This window comes from Pelodiscus sinensis, chromosome 5 (genome assembly GCF_052426305.1).
Source record: "Pelodiscus sinensis isolate ZL-2025 chromosome 5, ASM5242630v1, whole genome shotgun sequence".
In the NCBI taxonomy this organism is placed as follows: domain Eukaryota; kingdom Metazoa; phylum Chordata; order Testudines; family Trionychidae; genus Pelodiscus; species Pelodiscus sinensis.
The window spans coordinates 131,740,670-131,755,961 of NC_143056.1; the positions used below are offsets into that span (position 1 = coordinate 131,740,670).

The window sequence follows — 15,292 nt, forward strand, 5'->3', positions numbered from 1 at the left end:
TGGGGCCATGTGGCTTCCCCCACCAGCCATGCATGGCTTCCTTCCACCCTCCCCCCCTGTGCTGTTTCTACTGGGGTGCAGCTGCCTCTGTGGAGCTGCGGAGGGAGCCTTCAGTTAGCAGCCAGATGCTACAGGTTGAGAAGAGCACGTGGTTGGGGGGAGGGGCTGGGGGCAGGGAGGAGCCCTGCTGCTGGCAGGAGAGAGCTGCTGCAGAGTAGGGGCGGGAGCGGAGCCAGCAGCGACCGTGACCGGGCCGTCCCCAGGCATAGCAGCACACGCGTCTGCGAGGGGGCTCGGGTGCCCTACACGGTTGCGTATTTCACACATGCCTAGGAATGGCCTTGCTCAACTCATCTCGCCATCCACTGCAGTGCATCTTCTTCCAGCCTGAGCCCCCTTCTACCTGAGCAGAGAGAAGACCAGGAAACTGAGGGAGCAAGAGGTATCCCCGCTCCCCTTGTTTATACTCCAGCTTTTTAGTGCTGGAAAAATCCTTGCTCGGCCACGGGGGCAGGCAGTGCCATTGCGCATGGGGGCTCCCAACTGTGTCTCAGGTGACTTGGAAATACTTGATTGATTCCCTCCTCTGGCCGGTGACTGTTGGGGCAGGTAAGTCTCCTTAGCACTCGGCTGACATTCCAGTGTCTCTGTCCCGGAGGTTCCTTGCTGGAAATGCCCCTCAAAGAGGGGAGAGAGCTGAGGAAAGAGAGACAACGTGCCTCCTTGCTCACTCGCTAGCCAACGAGTCGCTGACCCGGAAGGAACAGAGGCAGCCGCCGTTACACAGAAGAAGGGCTCCTTGCACAAGAAGTCTGGCCGGGAAGGGGGCATCTTCGCAGCAGCGCTAGCTCTAAATAAGCAACGCTGTGCAATTTGCGTAGCTCATTTCAAGAGAGAGCCCAGTTTGAGATTTGGAGCTGGCTCAACGAGGTTTACAGGATGCCGGAATGGGGCGCCCGGGTGATGGACCAGCCAGGTCTGGGCATCGCTAAGGGCATCTGCTCAGGGGGAATTGCTCAAAAACAGGGCTCCTTACAGGCCCTTCCTAAATAGTCCACACACCAGTCACACTGAGCACTTCAGCTGCCAATATGGCCAACAGGAAGCCTCACAAGCAAAACCCCTCATACTCCAGCTCTCCCTGTGCCACCGTCAGCCTTGGGCCTAACACAGGTGAGGGGCTATAGAACCCAATCTCACCTACCCCAAATGGGTCTTTCTGGTCCCAAAGGACCAGCCACAGATCCCTGGTCAATTTACACTTTGGATCTTACCCACAAGAGCACACTTGGCCAATCCTTCAGAATCTAAAATCTAAGGCTACGTCTACACTGCAGGCTTTTTGCGCAAGAACACCTGTTCTTGCGCAAAAACTGGCTGGGTATCTACACTGCACGTGTGTTCTTGTGCAAGTAAAGTTACAGTACAGTGTTGAAAAACAGGGCTTCTTCCGGAAGAGTTATTCCTGTCCCCACCACGAATAAGCCCTGTTCCACAAGAGCTCTTCCACAAGAGGGCAGTGTAGTCAGGCAACATGAATTTCTTGCGCAAGAAACCCCGATGGCTAAAATGGCCATCAGAGCTTTCTTGCGCAAGAGAGCGTTCACACTGCCAATTTCTGGTCCTAACCACACTGACTTCCCAGCAAGCTGGTCAAACACAGTCATTTGATTGTCACAAGACAGTTCCAATTCTCTGGCTGTTTCTGCCTCATCTGAAACAATCCTCAGTCCCTCGGAGACCTCTCCACAACCCTCCGCATTGGATCGTTCTAAATCCAAGTCGGCGGAGTCACTGTTCACAGATAAATTCTGCCCATCAGGCACTGAAACAAGCGTCTCACGAAATAAACGGCTGCTTTGTACAGGCCGGGCTTTCTCCTGATCTTCCCCGAAGAAGGAGCTTTTACTCTCTTCAGCTGTCACCAACTCCTGCAATCCCTTTACTCCCTGAATCATCTCTGGCCCCTCACGTGGATTCCTAGACAATCCCCTTTCAGGCACACAGGCAGACTCAGGAGATACAAGGTCAGAGACCTTTTCCTTCCCTTTGTAGCTCTCTGGACCGGCACCCTGAAGGCTCCCTGCCCCGTTACACACGCGTAGGAACCATTCTCTGTCCCTCAAGTAACATACAAGCACCAGAACCATCTGATCTCTGGCATCCTGGCAAGACGCTTGGGATCTACCCAAGTCACAGCATCCTTCTCCCCAGCAGACCCAAACCTAGGGCCACCCCCTTTCTGGGCTTTAGCCATATCCAGGCCCCTCTCTGGGACAACAGCCCTGCTTTCAGCCTTCACAGGCTGTGGGGCACCTCCCTCAGACAAAGGACCGGGAAGAAACCACACACAGACAGACAACTGGAGACAGTCTCTGCTTTGTCCCAGCACCCCTGGCTATTCTCAGGCACACAGCTAGCGACCGAGACAGCTTCCTTCACTGCCACACCCAGCAGCCAATCTGCCAGCCTCCACACACTGCGGCGGCTCACACTGTGAGGTCCTCACACACAAGCAGGTGCGGCCTGAGGCCAACTGCAGCTGGTGCCCCAGGTGGAAGGCGCGATCGGTGCCCCCACCTGCATGGCCGTCAATGGCCGTGTCATCATTGGGCGCCCGGGCCGGCGGCGCCCTAGGCAACTGCCTAGTTTGCCTAGGCTCACGGGCCGCCCCTGCTCACAAGCACCACCAGCTAACAATCCGCTCCATCACGGCCCATTATTTCAAACGTTTTTCAAAAGAGCTGGCTTCTTGTGTAGACGGCGCAGAACGCCGTTTTGGGGTCACGGACGTTATCCCGAAGTAACACCGCTGTGTGGACATACCCCAACAAAGAGAGACTCTGCTCTGAATTTAGCCAAGCATGTGAATTTAGGCAATTAGGTCCATGTCATCCGGTTTTTCTTGTTTGGGATAATAGGATTTGTCCCTATCGCTTAGATTAACAAAATAACTCCTCTTATGACCATCGATCATGCAGGATGTGGCTGGGACATACAAGGACGTACATTTCTGTGGGCAAATCGGGCTGGGAGCATGCCAGGGTGCCCTGCCGTATAATTAAGGCTGGTAAAAACCTGAGCGTGCCTGACGGGCTCTAAGAGGAGACCGACGTTGCTGGGAGTAACTCACATGCTAGAGGATGTTTGTGAGCAGTGCAGGAGTGAAGGCCACAATGGCCACGCACTGTCAGGCCTGTCCCTTTAAATGGGGTGACACCCACTCCTTGTAAGCGCCTCCCTTTGGCCCCGTGTGCGTGCGGCACTCTCCTGTTCTGAAGCTTCTTCAGCAACTCAGCTTAAAAGCCTCTTTGATGTGCACAGCTCACAAATCCCTTCCAGGGTACACCTTGAACAGGGGCCCACCTCAGTGCCACTCTCTCAGCCAGCCAGTCGCCCGGTTCTCACAACTTGAGGTCTCCAGAGGAACTGAACTGACTCTGATCCGGCAACTCCTTTTATAGGGCCTTCCTCATCCCTGATTGGCTGCTTTTTCTGCCACCACTCTAGCCTGCTTGGAGGACTTCTCTGTTGTCTCTCTGGGGCAGGGTGCGGCAAGGCCACAAATGGGGGCCTTTGGGGCCTAGTCCGCCCCATCACGCCCAGCTACTCGTTTGTCTAGATTGTACCCTGGCGCTGTCAGAGAGACTCTCCTGTTTACAAGGAGGCAGGTTGATCACAAGCCCATGCAACTGGGAGAGCTGCCAGTCATGGAGGCAGTGGTCCACTCCTGCAGCCAATCGAAAATTCTCTTGGGGAGAGACCCCAGAGGTAGTGAGATGGGCTGGCTGCACTGGTGTGTTTGGCTGCGCAATGTGTGCTGCTTGGCTTTGCTGTAGGGCTGGGAGGCTGTCAGGGTGGAGAGGGAAGAGAATAACATTCCTGGTCTGGTCTGGCAGTTTCCGTGTGCACTGGAGGTGCTCAGCTAGTGTTGGAAGGGTTAGCAGGGGCATCTGCATGGCCGGGTGGTACAATGATATTTGTAATAAACAGTAAAGATTGATACTTGTAGACAGGTTCCCTGCACAGACTCTGCCTTCTCAGCCATGGCAGAGAATCCGGGTCAGTTGGGCAGGAACCACGGTTGCCCTCTGGCTGGCCCCAGGGTCCTCAGGCCCGAGGAGATCCTGGATTTCCAGGAAGAGCTCATCCCTGGTCTCCGCATGCCCATCCTCTGAGGTCATCCTCAAGGTGTGTGGTGTGGTGTGTGAGGTGAGAACAGAAAGCACAATATTCCTGGTGCTTGTATAAATGTACGAAATCCCTTCCAACAGTGTCTCAGACAATGAACCATTTTCCACCTACTCTCCTCATTTTGGTGGCAGTCGATTAATCGTGTCTATTCAAGACACAATAAATCGAGTCCTGCTGGATCAATCGCTGCTTGTCAATCCAGTGGGTAGTGAAGACATACTCAAATGTATGAGATTTGGCCAGGAAGGCATTGTTAGAGCCCTCAGAAAGTAGTTTCAATAGAGAAAACATCAGAAGCCAGATTGGAAAGGATTCAAGATTGGAACCATCTCTCCCATCTTTTTAACGTTAACAAGAAGCCACTGAGACACTCCTAGTAAAATGCCAGCATTGCACCAAAATAACCCATCTCTTTTACCCTCCACACCAATAGAACCATCTCACAACTAGCCTCTGCTTGGTTGACACCAGCTCTTGGATGAAAGCACCTGAACCCTGAACAAGATGAAGTGATAACATCAGGAAGAGGTAAATATGCTGAATACTTAGTGACCCCATTATGATGGAATATAGCCCGTATTCACACCCTTCATGGTATTGTAATAAGCTTTATACAAAGTATGCCTTGTAAGGTATCAACTGAAAACTCATAATTTGCTGATCAGTATTGTCTTGGAAAAATAGGTGTGGTAACGTTTTATCTGAGATTATAATATTTCCCTGAATGTTTTTAAAAATATATGTTCAGACTCATGTAGCACAAAACTGGGGAAATGATCTGTGCTTTTCTTCATTTTCACTTAAACAGTAACAGAGTCATCAAGACAAACGGGAAAAAGAGGCAGTTCTAACAGATGAATAAAATAGCATGGAACAACCTTCCACACAGACTCTGTCTCCTCGTTCTCAGCTGGAAACTTCTTTTTTCAAGACGGGGGCCAGAATTATGGAAAAAACCACCCGTTTTCATACTCCATGGCTGTTGCATTTCTGCACCTAAGAAAACCAAAGGAAACAATCATTGAACTTTGAGGAAGGGACTTGCTGCCCTTCAGAGTTTGTTCAATAATGTAGCTGGAAGAATGGGGTGAGAAATTTTGCTTGAATCTAATATGATCTGTCGTTAGTCACTAATAAGTGTTCTGTCTTTATTTTTTCTTGTAACCATTTCTGCCTTCTATGCCTCGTTACTCGTACTCACTTAAAACCTCTCTGTAGTTAATAAGCTTGGTTTACAGTTTTATCTAATCCACTGCATTTGAGTTAAGTGTCTGGTTAACTCTGTTTAAGACTAGTCAATAGCCTGTCATAAGACGGGATTTTCGGGTCTCTCCTCCACGTCTCTCTCTCTCTCTCTCTCTCCTCCTCCTACTGCCTCCCCATCTCTCAGCTCTCCTCTGCCTCCTGCCTCTCTCTCTGTCTCTCTCTTTCTCTTCTCCTCCCCCTCCTGCCTCTCACTCGGGGGACCGAGGAGCCCAAATGGTCGTTTGCGCCACTTGCTCCCGTGCAGCAGCCCGGCTGAGCAGTGCAGAAGTCAGCTGAGCGCCACGGCAAGAGGCGAAGGGGGGCGGGGCGATGACGTTCACGGCCAGGGGGCGGGGCCTGGAGCCACTGTCACACCACACGTCACCTCCCCACCCCCTTCGCCTCCCGCCGTGGCACTCGGCTGACTTCTGCGCTGCTCAGCCAGGCCTCCACGGGCAGGGGCGGATATAGGGCAGGGCGAACGGGGTGGCTGCCCTGGGCCCCGCACTTCAGAAAGCCCCGCGCATGTGTCGTGGTGCCGCTGCGCATGCGCATGACGTCACTGCACATGCACCGTGGCAAAGGGGGGCCCCGCGGAATTATGCTGCCCGGGGTCCCGCAAAACGGTCATCTGCCCCTGTCCACGGGGGAGCCCAAATGGCCACCTGCTGCCCCGCGGCAGCCCAGCTGAGCAGCACAGAAGTCAGCTGAGTGCCACGGCGGGAGGCGAAGGACGTGACTCAGGCAACAGCGCTGCCCAGGGGCAACAGCCAGCATTTCAGCGTTACAAAGTCACAGACATTGGGCTACTATATATATGATAATATGTTGCTATGTTATTCCCTTAGGCTGTATCCAGACTACATCCCTCTTTTGACAGAGGGATGTAAATTAGACACTTCAAAATTGCAAATGAAGCCGGGATTTAAATATCCCACTCTTCATTTGCATAATCACGTAATGGCGCTCTTTCGAAAGCGCCATTTTGAAAGTAAAACTGCAATTTAGACGCAGTTCTGTCGAAAACAGCAGGCTTTTTCAAAAGATCCTGTACTCCTCACTTTTTGAGCAGTGATGGGGTGAGACAGTGAGAGACAACCCAGACTAGTGGAAGGAGGCGCTGGTATCACCCTTCCCAGTAACCTTGAGTGCCTTAAAGTAGCTCCCACCTGGGCCGCTCACAGCCATCTTCATTTTTTGAGGAGTACGGGAGCTTTCGAAAAAGGCTGCTGTTTTCCACAGACCCGCGCCTAGACCGTGGTTTTACTTTCGAAATGGCACTTTTTTGAAAGTGCACCATGACGCGATTATGCAAATGAAGTGTGGGATATTTAAATCCCGGCTTCATTTGCAATTTCGAAGTGTCTAATTTACATCCCTCTGTCAAAAGAGGGATGTAGTCTAGACACAGCCCAAAAAGAATAAAGGACTTAAAATATTAGTACTGTCCAGGAGAGGGCAATAAAAGGATGTATATTTCGGGGGGGGGGGGGGGAGGAATCTGGTACCCTGTTGTGTAACCGTGGCTGGTGAGAGCCAAAATTTAGCTGGCAAACTGCAGTTACACACAGACACTCGGGATGTGCCTTGCATGCTGGAAGGCTGTGATCCAGGTGGGAGCTACTTTAAGGCACGCAAAGGCTCCTTCCACTAGTCTGGGTTGTATCTCACCGTCTCACCCCCATCACCCCACCGTCCGCTAAAATAAATCAACAGCCCTGCCTGGCTCTTCTACATTCAGAGAGCAACAGCCTCAGCACTCTCTCTGGGACTCCCCAGAAGTCTGGGACCTGGTCACAAGGAGCTTCCAGGCTGGGCCAGCTGAGCGGGGCAACATCAACAGACTCCGTCTGGCCCGCGCAGCCAGGCATGGAAGGAACAGACCCAGGTTCCTTGGAGCTGTGTGCAGAAGGGTCAGCATCAGACCCAACTCGCCCAAGGGCGCTGAACACGAAAGAGAAAGCAGAGTCACTCGCACAAATAATCGGAGAAAAATACAGATAGGAGAGAACTGGAGATAACTGACCTGCCCCATCCCACCCCACTCGTGACACCACGTACTAATCGCCAGCTATGTTCACAAACAACAATCAGACTGCTTATTGCTTTCATTTTCTGTGCGTTTATGGCCGTGTTATTGCTGTGTGCTGGTTCAGCAACAACAGTTCCCTTGAGACCCATTTAGCTTTTATCCTGGTCTGATAACCAGGTTCCTCAAACCTACTTTCGTTGAAACCAGCCGTGATTAGCCCAACGGGACCAGGCATAACATCCTTCCTCGGCCCTAAGACTCTGCCACAGAGCTCTCATCCAATGGAAGGCCAGGTGCAGACCCATCCCGTCGACCCCCTAACGTCCTCTGCGACTCCGGACCATCTTGAAGCTGCAGGAGATTCTGCCCCTCCCAGCGCTCTCCCTCATCTTCTGAGCTAGAGAAATCTGCCAGGCTAAACTACAATGCAGCTCCCCTCCCCAGCAGCTGTAAGGAGATTTGTGTCCATGTACAAATGCGCCCCCAACGGGTCACACGCTCTTCTGGGCAGTTCCCGTCTGGTCCCTTGCTTGAAACACTGGAGGAGCTGCAGATGCCCACGCCCATAGCCCCCACGGTAAGGAAGGTTGGTCCCCCAGGGGGTCACCAAGTGCAGTCCACCAGGAAACCCAAAGAAGGGAAGCCCGAGCAACATCCTTGTAAAGATAGCGGCCCTGCAGCAGTGGCTGTAAACCTGTCACAGAACCCCTAAAGGAGGGTCTCTATTAGATAACCCCGCCCTCAACCTTTTGACCGAGTCACGTCCAAATAACCCTCGTCCCTCCGGCAAAGCGTGGCAAGTTGAAAGAGCAACCCAATGAACCCTTAGAGAAGAACTCCAACTTCCAGAGCATTAAATGCTCCGAAACACGGGCACCGAAACTGCCTCTGGAGAATCAGACTTTCCGCCCACCCAAGTGGCGGGTGCAGCTCGTTGGAGTTGGTAACTTTCTCGTCGATAGTTTTCTAGTAGGGAGAAGCACGTTCTGTATCCAGAAAGAAGGCGACTGCTTGAGACCCAAGTCCAGTGGCCTTTGCTGTCCAATGAAGAGCCTGCAGGTCTAGAGGGGGCCTCCTGGCTTGTGTCTGAGACCAAATACCCAGGGACGATGGAGACAGACCTGCCGCCCGTGTGGCAGCTGAAGCAGGTCTGTGTACCGTTGCTGCCTCATCTAAGGCGGAGCAATCGCAAACATTTTTGTCCTGACCTGCTGAGTCTTAGCATCATAGAACTGGAAGGGACCTCGCGAGTCATTGAGTCCAGTCCTCACGGCAGGATCAAGCACCATCTAGATGAGGGGTGTGCAAAGGGCCTCCGTGGGCTGGACATGGGGGTGGGAGGAGCATGCGAAGTCTCCTCATGCCCTGCAAGGGATGCAGTGCTTCTAAGCCCCGCACGCTCCTTGCAGGGTGGGAGGAGACTCTGCACGCTCCCTCTCTCCATCCCCGAGCCCTGATTGGCTGGGGGGTGGGTTAGCCTGGGAACTCTCCTCCCACCACCAGGGGCATGGGCACCTGGAGGGAACGGCCAGCTGTTCAGAACAGTGGGTGGTTCTCTCTGGGGAGGGCACGGGGGAAAAGACTTCATGCACTCCCCCACCCACAGACCAATCCGGGTTGGTGGGCGGGGAAGCATGGAAGTGTCCTGGCCCCTCCCCCTTCTGCCTGAGGCCCCGCCCCTTCTGGGGTGGCCTGAGGCCACTTCAAAAGTTTCTGAAGTGACCCCCAGTCAAAAATGATTGCCCATCCCTGGACTAGCTCATCCCTGACAGGCGTCTGTCCAACCTGCTCTTAAATATCTCAGAGATTCCACAATCTCCCTGGGCAATTTAACCACCCTGGCAGGAAGCTTTTCCTCATGTCCAACCTAAACCTCCCTTGCTGCACTTTCAGCCCATTGCTTCTTGTCCTGTCCTCAGAGGCCAAGAAGAACAATTTTTCTCCCTCCTCCTTATAACACCCTTTTAGATCTAGGGCTGCAGGCAACAGTCCCTTTTCTCAAGGCAGAAGAAAAGCATCCAGAAGGAACGGACTGTCCCTCCCTGCCTTTGACCAGAAGACAGGACATCGTTTTTCACGGGCGTCAACCCAAACATAGAGCTGTTTGCGACCGAAGGCATCAAACAATGTGAACGGCTCAACCCTTGAGGGACTGCTGGGGAATTTGAGGAGGGTCATGAGGTCCGGTGTGGCACCGACTGCGTTCTGGGATGAGCAAAAGGGGTGACTAAAACGATAGCTGCCAAACCCCCTGTGAGTTGGAAGAGGACGATCATCTTTGGTGCCGCCAGGCTTGAATTTAGTAAATCGCTTGCACTTTTAGAAACCGGTTATCCCGAATAAAAGCTCTGCCCGCCATGGAGAGCGGCGTGGAACCCGCCACGGGAGGCACAGATGTTGAGAAGGAGCTTCTAGTCTGAAAAGGGGGGATTGTAACGTCCATGAGACCCAACAGAGCACAAGCTGCTTCCAGCAGCCAATCATCCCAGTCTGAGCAAACAACCAGCTCGTGCTTTCTCAGCCCTGCTGCTACCAGAGAAAACACTGAAAACCTCTCTGTGCTGTGGACAGCCCAAAAGCGGCTCTGCCAATATGGAATTCAGGTACTTGGGTGGACCACACTGGCTAGGAAGATGACAACATGTGTTCTTCTAATTGAGAGTGGCAAACCAATCCATAAGTGTAAGCGCGGACATTAAAGATGCCAGGATCAATATTCAAATCCAGAAATTATGACTATTTGTTTTAATTCCTTCAATCCAATATCCGTGGTAGCCCTCCATCTTGTTTCTGTGTCACTACACACATTGATCTGAGGGCAATTTGAACACTCAAATCAACTCCTTCATGTGAGTGGGAACAAGCCTTTTAAACAAACGGCCCTACGTTTGTATCAGTAACTCTGCCCCTGCTCCTAGTGTGGCACGGCCGTGTTTAAGAGCATCTCCTTACTCACACACATTGTATGGGACTTTGAAAGTCCTGATCTGCTCAGTGACTGGGAAGATACGGAGAAGTCTGGGAATTTGGATGCCCTTAAACATGATGCCTCCAAATTTGTTCCCCAATGCCCAGCTTACTCCCTGTTGCAGAAAACCGATTTTCAAGGCAGTCTTGCCATGCATGTGGATTTTAGGGCATCATCTTCTTCTTAGGACGAGATGTGTTGGAGCTGGCAAGCCCAAACATGCACCACTAATTCCACCCCTCCCCCTGAGAAAGCATGTCCATTGTCAAGACCGTCTGAACATGTCTGCTCAGAGCGCGTTGATCGATCCGCTCTTACACAAACACCAGACAGCTGTGCTCTCAGGAAAACCTTCTCCAAGGAGCTGTGTTGTAGGCTGATGTGGCCAATGCTCCCCTGGTCTGGTGAACCCTTCACCCTTGGATTCCTGCCCTTCTCCTGTGGACTTGGGTGAGCTCTTGTTTGTACAGCAGCTCCTTTAACGACTATAGTGGGTCATTTATTCGCACTTGCACGCTCTACAGAGCTCCCCATAAAAGCTTATCTGTGCTGATAAGATATGGGTGAACGCCTGCCATCTGAGTCGCGCTGACAAATGCGCCCTTGTCCTGGAGAGACGTGCTGCTCTGCAGCCTCCACTCATGCGATGGCTGTTGCACATTAGAGAGGACTGGTGTTCTCACTAACCAATTGTTTTAGATGACTGAAGAACCCAACAACTCAATAGATGGCTTATAGCCTTCTACAACGCTGTCCATCGATAGATTTACCATCCGCGGTAACACACACTGTTCATGTCTCTAACATGCTTAGAACATCTATTCATAACCGTGTTAAGAGCTATTTCTGTATGGCATCTTCATGACTGATTTTCTAAATCTATCTTGGTGTGCCTCTATGTACACCTGGGGGGTATATATTCACTGTAGAATCATAGAGCTGGAAGATTCCTTGGGAGGTCATCAAGTTCAGCCTCCTGCCCAAAGCAGGACCAGTCCCAACTAAATGAACCCAGCCAGGGCTTTGACAAGCCGAGACTTAAAAACCTCTAGGGATGGAGATTCCACCACATCTCTAGGGAATCCATTCCAGTGCTTCACCACTGCAGAATTAAGGCTGGTCTGTTCTGATCTATGCCTTCCAGATTATCTAGAGCAGTGTTTCTCAATCTTTTTTTATAAAGTACCCCTTTTAAAAAATATATGTGTATAAGTACACCCACTACCTACAGTTTTCAGACACAATTTTTTGTCTACCGTTGCAACACATTTGTTTAAACAACTTAATCATAGTTGGGCGATGAAATTTTTGGGTGTAAAAAGGACAAACGTAATAAAGTGCTGTAAAACAAAACAAAAATTCAGTTTTCTTCAAATTTCAGTTGTGTTGACATACCCCCCAGATGTCTCTTGAGTACTCCAAGGGTACTTGTACTACTGGTTGAGAAACACTGATCTAGAGAGCCTATTCTTCAACCTCTGAAAACCAGGAAATGCAGGGTCACAATAAGACAGACTTAAGGAAACAAAGCAATAAAGTACAATGCAGGGTCCTTACTAGCCAGCTATGGTTCATTGTCAGCCCTTGCTATTTTAGGAATCCCAAACCTGGCAATAATAATTCCCAGGCATGGATGTGGACCCCATCATGCCAATAGCTCAGAAGTGTCCCATCAACAGTCTTGGGAGATATTTGCTGCTAGCAGATGTGGATTGGCTACATGCCACTGCAGGCAATCTCATTACACCTCCCACTCCACAAATTTGTCAAGCTCAGTCTTGAAGCCAGTTAGGTGTTTTTTGTCCTCACTGCTCCCCTTAGGGCTTTTCTACACTGACACATTTTGCCGCCAAAAACTGCCTTTTGGAGAAAAAACCGTGCGAATGTTCACACTAGAATGCGACGTTTGTTGGGAAAAACGCACAATTTTGGCAACAAAAAAACTTTCAGCCTCACAAGAGACTTTTGTCTTTTCCACTCCCTTTATTGTTGACAAAGAGCCAGTGTAGACTCTGCTGTTTGTTCTGTTGAGAGAACTGGCTTCTGCCAGTATCCCCTGATCCCTGCCCTGATAGCTGTGCTGAGTGTGTTGTGATCTCTGCTGCCCTGCAGGCATGTGCCCCTCCCCTTTCAAAGCTCCAGGAAGTATCTGACGGCTGAGTGAGCTGCTCTGTTTGGCGAACAAAGAGCAAATAATTGGTGTAGTAAGTTGAGGGTCAGTAACATGGAGTCAGCAGGCCTGAATAAAGGCCTGTAACATGAAAACTGCAACAGGCCTGGAAACTAGTGAACAGGACTCTGGTTAAGTAACATGGCAGCCAAAAAAGAAGTCCTATTGATAATTGCATGATCGTATAAGTTAGGTCGAGTATGGGAGGACATAGGGAGGAACCAAGTACAGACTGTACGCCAAAAGGGAGTAGCAAAACATCTCAATAAGAAATGTCTTGGTACCAACCGACTCCCCAAAAACTAATGTAGATACCAACCTAGGTTCAGGACTGGGTCGAAGTTGACAGCATGAAGGGTAGTAAGCAAGCCCCCCTTCCATAGGGAGAGGGGTGATAACTAGGCAACAGAGGGTGGCAACCTGGTACGTAAAGAAGTGATATAAGTCGTTTGTATATGTTTATAAAAGGGCACCGCAATCGGTCAGCACCGACCGACATTGGCGGAGGCGTGCACTAGGCACCTGAAATGGCAGGTGTCATTGCCAAGACTTACAACACGCACAGTGGCTCAACGTTGGCTCACCACTGTTAATAGCTGTCATTTGGCAATAGGCCTGCGATGTGTTGGTACCTGGCCAGCGCTTGCGGAATGCACAGCGGCTCGGCGTGGAGACTTTCTGTCAACCACTGTTAATGCCTCGCATTTGGCAATAGATCTGCTCCATTGGTTTCATCCTGGCCTGAATCTGTTGATCCAGGGGCTCTCGGAGGTCTGCTGTGTTGACCCAAGTGCACGGGGGTCTAACACTTCAGATAAAGGGAACACACGTGCACACACGCAGCCAAAAGCTTAGCATCAGCGACGGGGTAGAGGACCTGTCAGGAACAAACCGGGACAAGCCTGACCCCCCGACTGACGACAATCGGAATGCTCCCGGGGAGGGCTGGAGAGACGTCTGTGCAGCTTTGGCATTCCTTTACATGGACAGTTCACAGAGAAGCGCAGGGATTAGCTCTGCCTTCCCACAACACTGCGCTGTGGGTGTTCCCCCACATTGCTTTGCTCTGTCTGTCATCAGGGTGCTAGCAACGTGGCCATGACATGTTGACAAGGGGAGGCAGAAAAACTGGTTTGACGGTTTTTCACTTTTGGCAACTTTTGCAGGTCGACGGGAGTTTTGTCACCAAAGCTTCCCAGTGCAGACGGAGCTGGCATAGAAGGCTGCTCCATAACGTCCTTCCTCTCATCTTTAACCTTCATGTAATTTCAAGCCTAGACTTGTGGATGGGTGGTTTGTCCATTTGTTCTTGTGTCCACATTAGCACTTAACTCCTCTCTCTACCTGGTATTTATCCTTGTGATGTATTTATAAGGAGTTATCATAGCTCTCTTCAGCCTTGGTTTGGTTAGGTAAACAGGCCAAGCTATTTGGGTCCCCTTTCCAAACTGTACTGCTTCCCGGAGCTCTCATTGGCCAGGAGTGGTGAACCTCAGCCCCAGGAGCTGCTAATAGCCATGCTTGCGGGCACTCGGGTAAAAAACGCATCTCATTGCTGGCCAGTGGCTCACCCTTATAAACTGCAACCTAGACTTTGAAAAGCCCTATCCCTATCATATCCCACCTTCGTCATCTCTTTTTCCAAGTTGAGAATCCCACTCTTGTTCGTCTCTCCTCATATAGAAGCTGTTCCAAACCCATAATAAGTTTTGTTGCCTTTTTCTGAATCTTCTCAAATTCATATATAATCAATGGTGAATTCATATATATATGAGATGGTGCAACTAGATCTGCATGCAGTATTCACAATACGAGCACACCACGGACTCACAGAGGCAATAGAATGAGTATTTTCTGTCCTACTATGTATTTCTTAATGACTCCCAACACTCTGTTTACTTTGTTGACTGCCGCTGCACACTGAGTGGATGTTTTCAGAGAACTCTCCACAATGACTCCAAGATCCCTCTCTTGAGTGGTAACGGCTAATTTAGTCCCCATCGTTTTGTATGTATAGTTGGGATTATGTTTCCCAGTGTGCATTACTTTGCATTTATCAACATTACATTTCATTTGCCGTTTTGTTGCCCAGTCATGTAGTTTTGTGAAATCCTTTTAAGCTCTTCACTGTCTGCTTTGGTCTTAACTATCTTGAGCCGTTTAGTATCATCTGTAAATGTTGCCAACTCACCGTTTACCCCTTTCTCCAGATCATTTATAAATATGTTGAATAGGACGGGTCCCAATACAGACCCCTGGGGGACATCACTAGTTAACTCTCTCCATTCTAAAATCTGACCATTTATTGCTACCTTTTGCTTCCTGTCTTTTAACCAGTTATCAGTCTATGAGAGGACCTTCCCTGTTATCCCATGACAGCTTACTTTGCTTAAAAGCTTTTGGTGAGGGACCTTGTCAAAGGCTTTCTGGAAATCTATGTATACTACATCCGCTGGATCCCCCTTGTCTACATGTTTGTTGACCCCCCCTCCAAAGAATTCTAGTAGATTAGTGAGGCAGGATTTCCCTTTACAGAAACCATGTTGACTCTTCCCCAACAAATTATATTCATCTATAAGTTTGACAATCCTTTTCATTCTTTTCTTTAGCTTCAATCAGTTTGCCTAGACTTACCAGTCTATTACTTATCTAGAACATAAGAGCGGTCGTACTGGGTCAGACC

At 50.3% G+C, this 15,292-nt stretch overlaps 1 protein-coding gene across 1 annotated transcript in view; it reads left to right on the plus strand.

Moving 5' to 3' along the window:
* Positions 1–5,315, plus strand: part of LOC102458195 (uncharacterized) — a 46,294-nt gene extending 40,979 nt beyond the window's left edge. The window contains exons 21-22 of the transcript XR_016349741.1: positions 4,628–4,722; positions 5,003–5,315. The gene's annotated coding sequence lies outside the window, so the exon portion shown is untranslated. The remainder of the gene's footprint in view (positions 1–4,627; positions 4,723–5,002) is intronic.
* Positions 5,316–15,292: the final 9,977 nt, after the last annotated feature.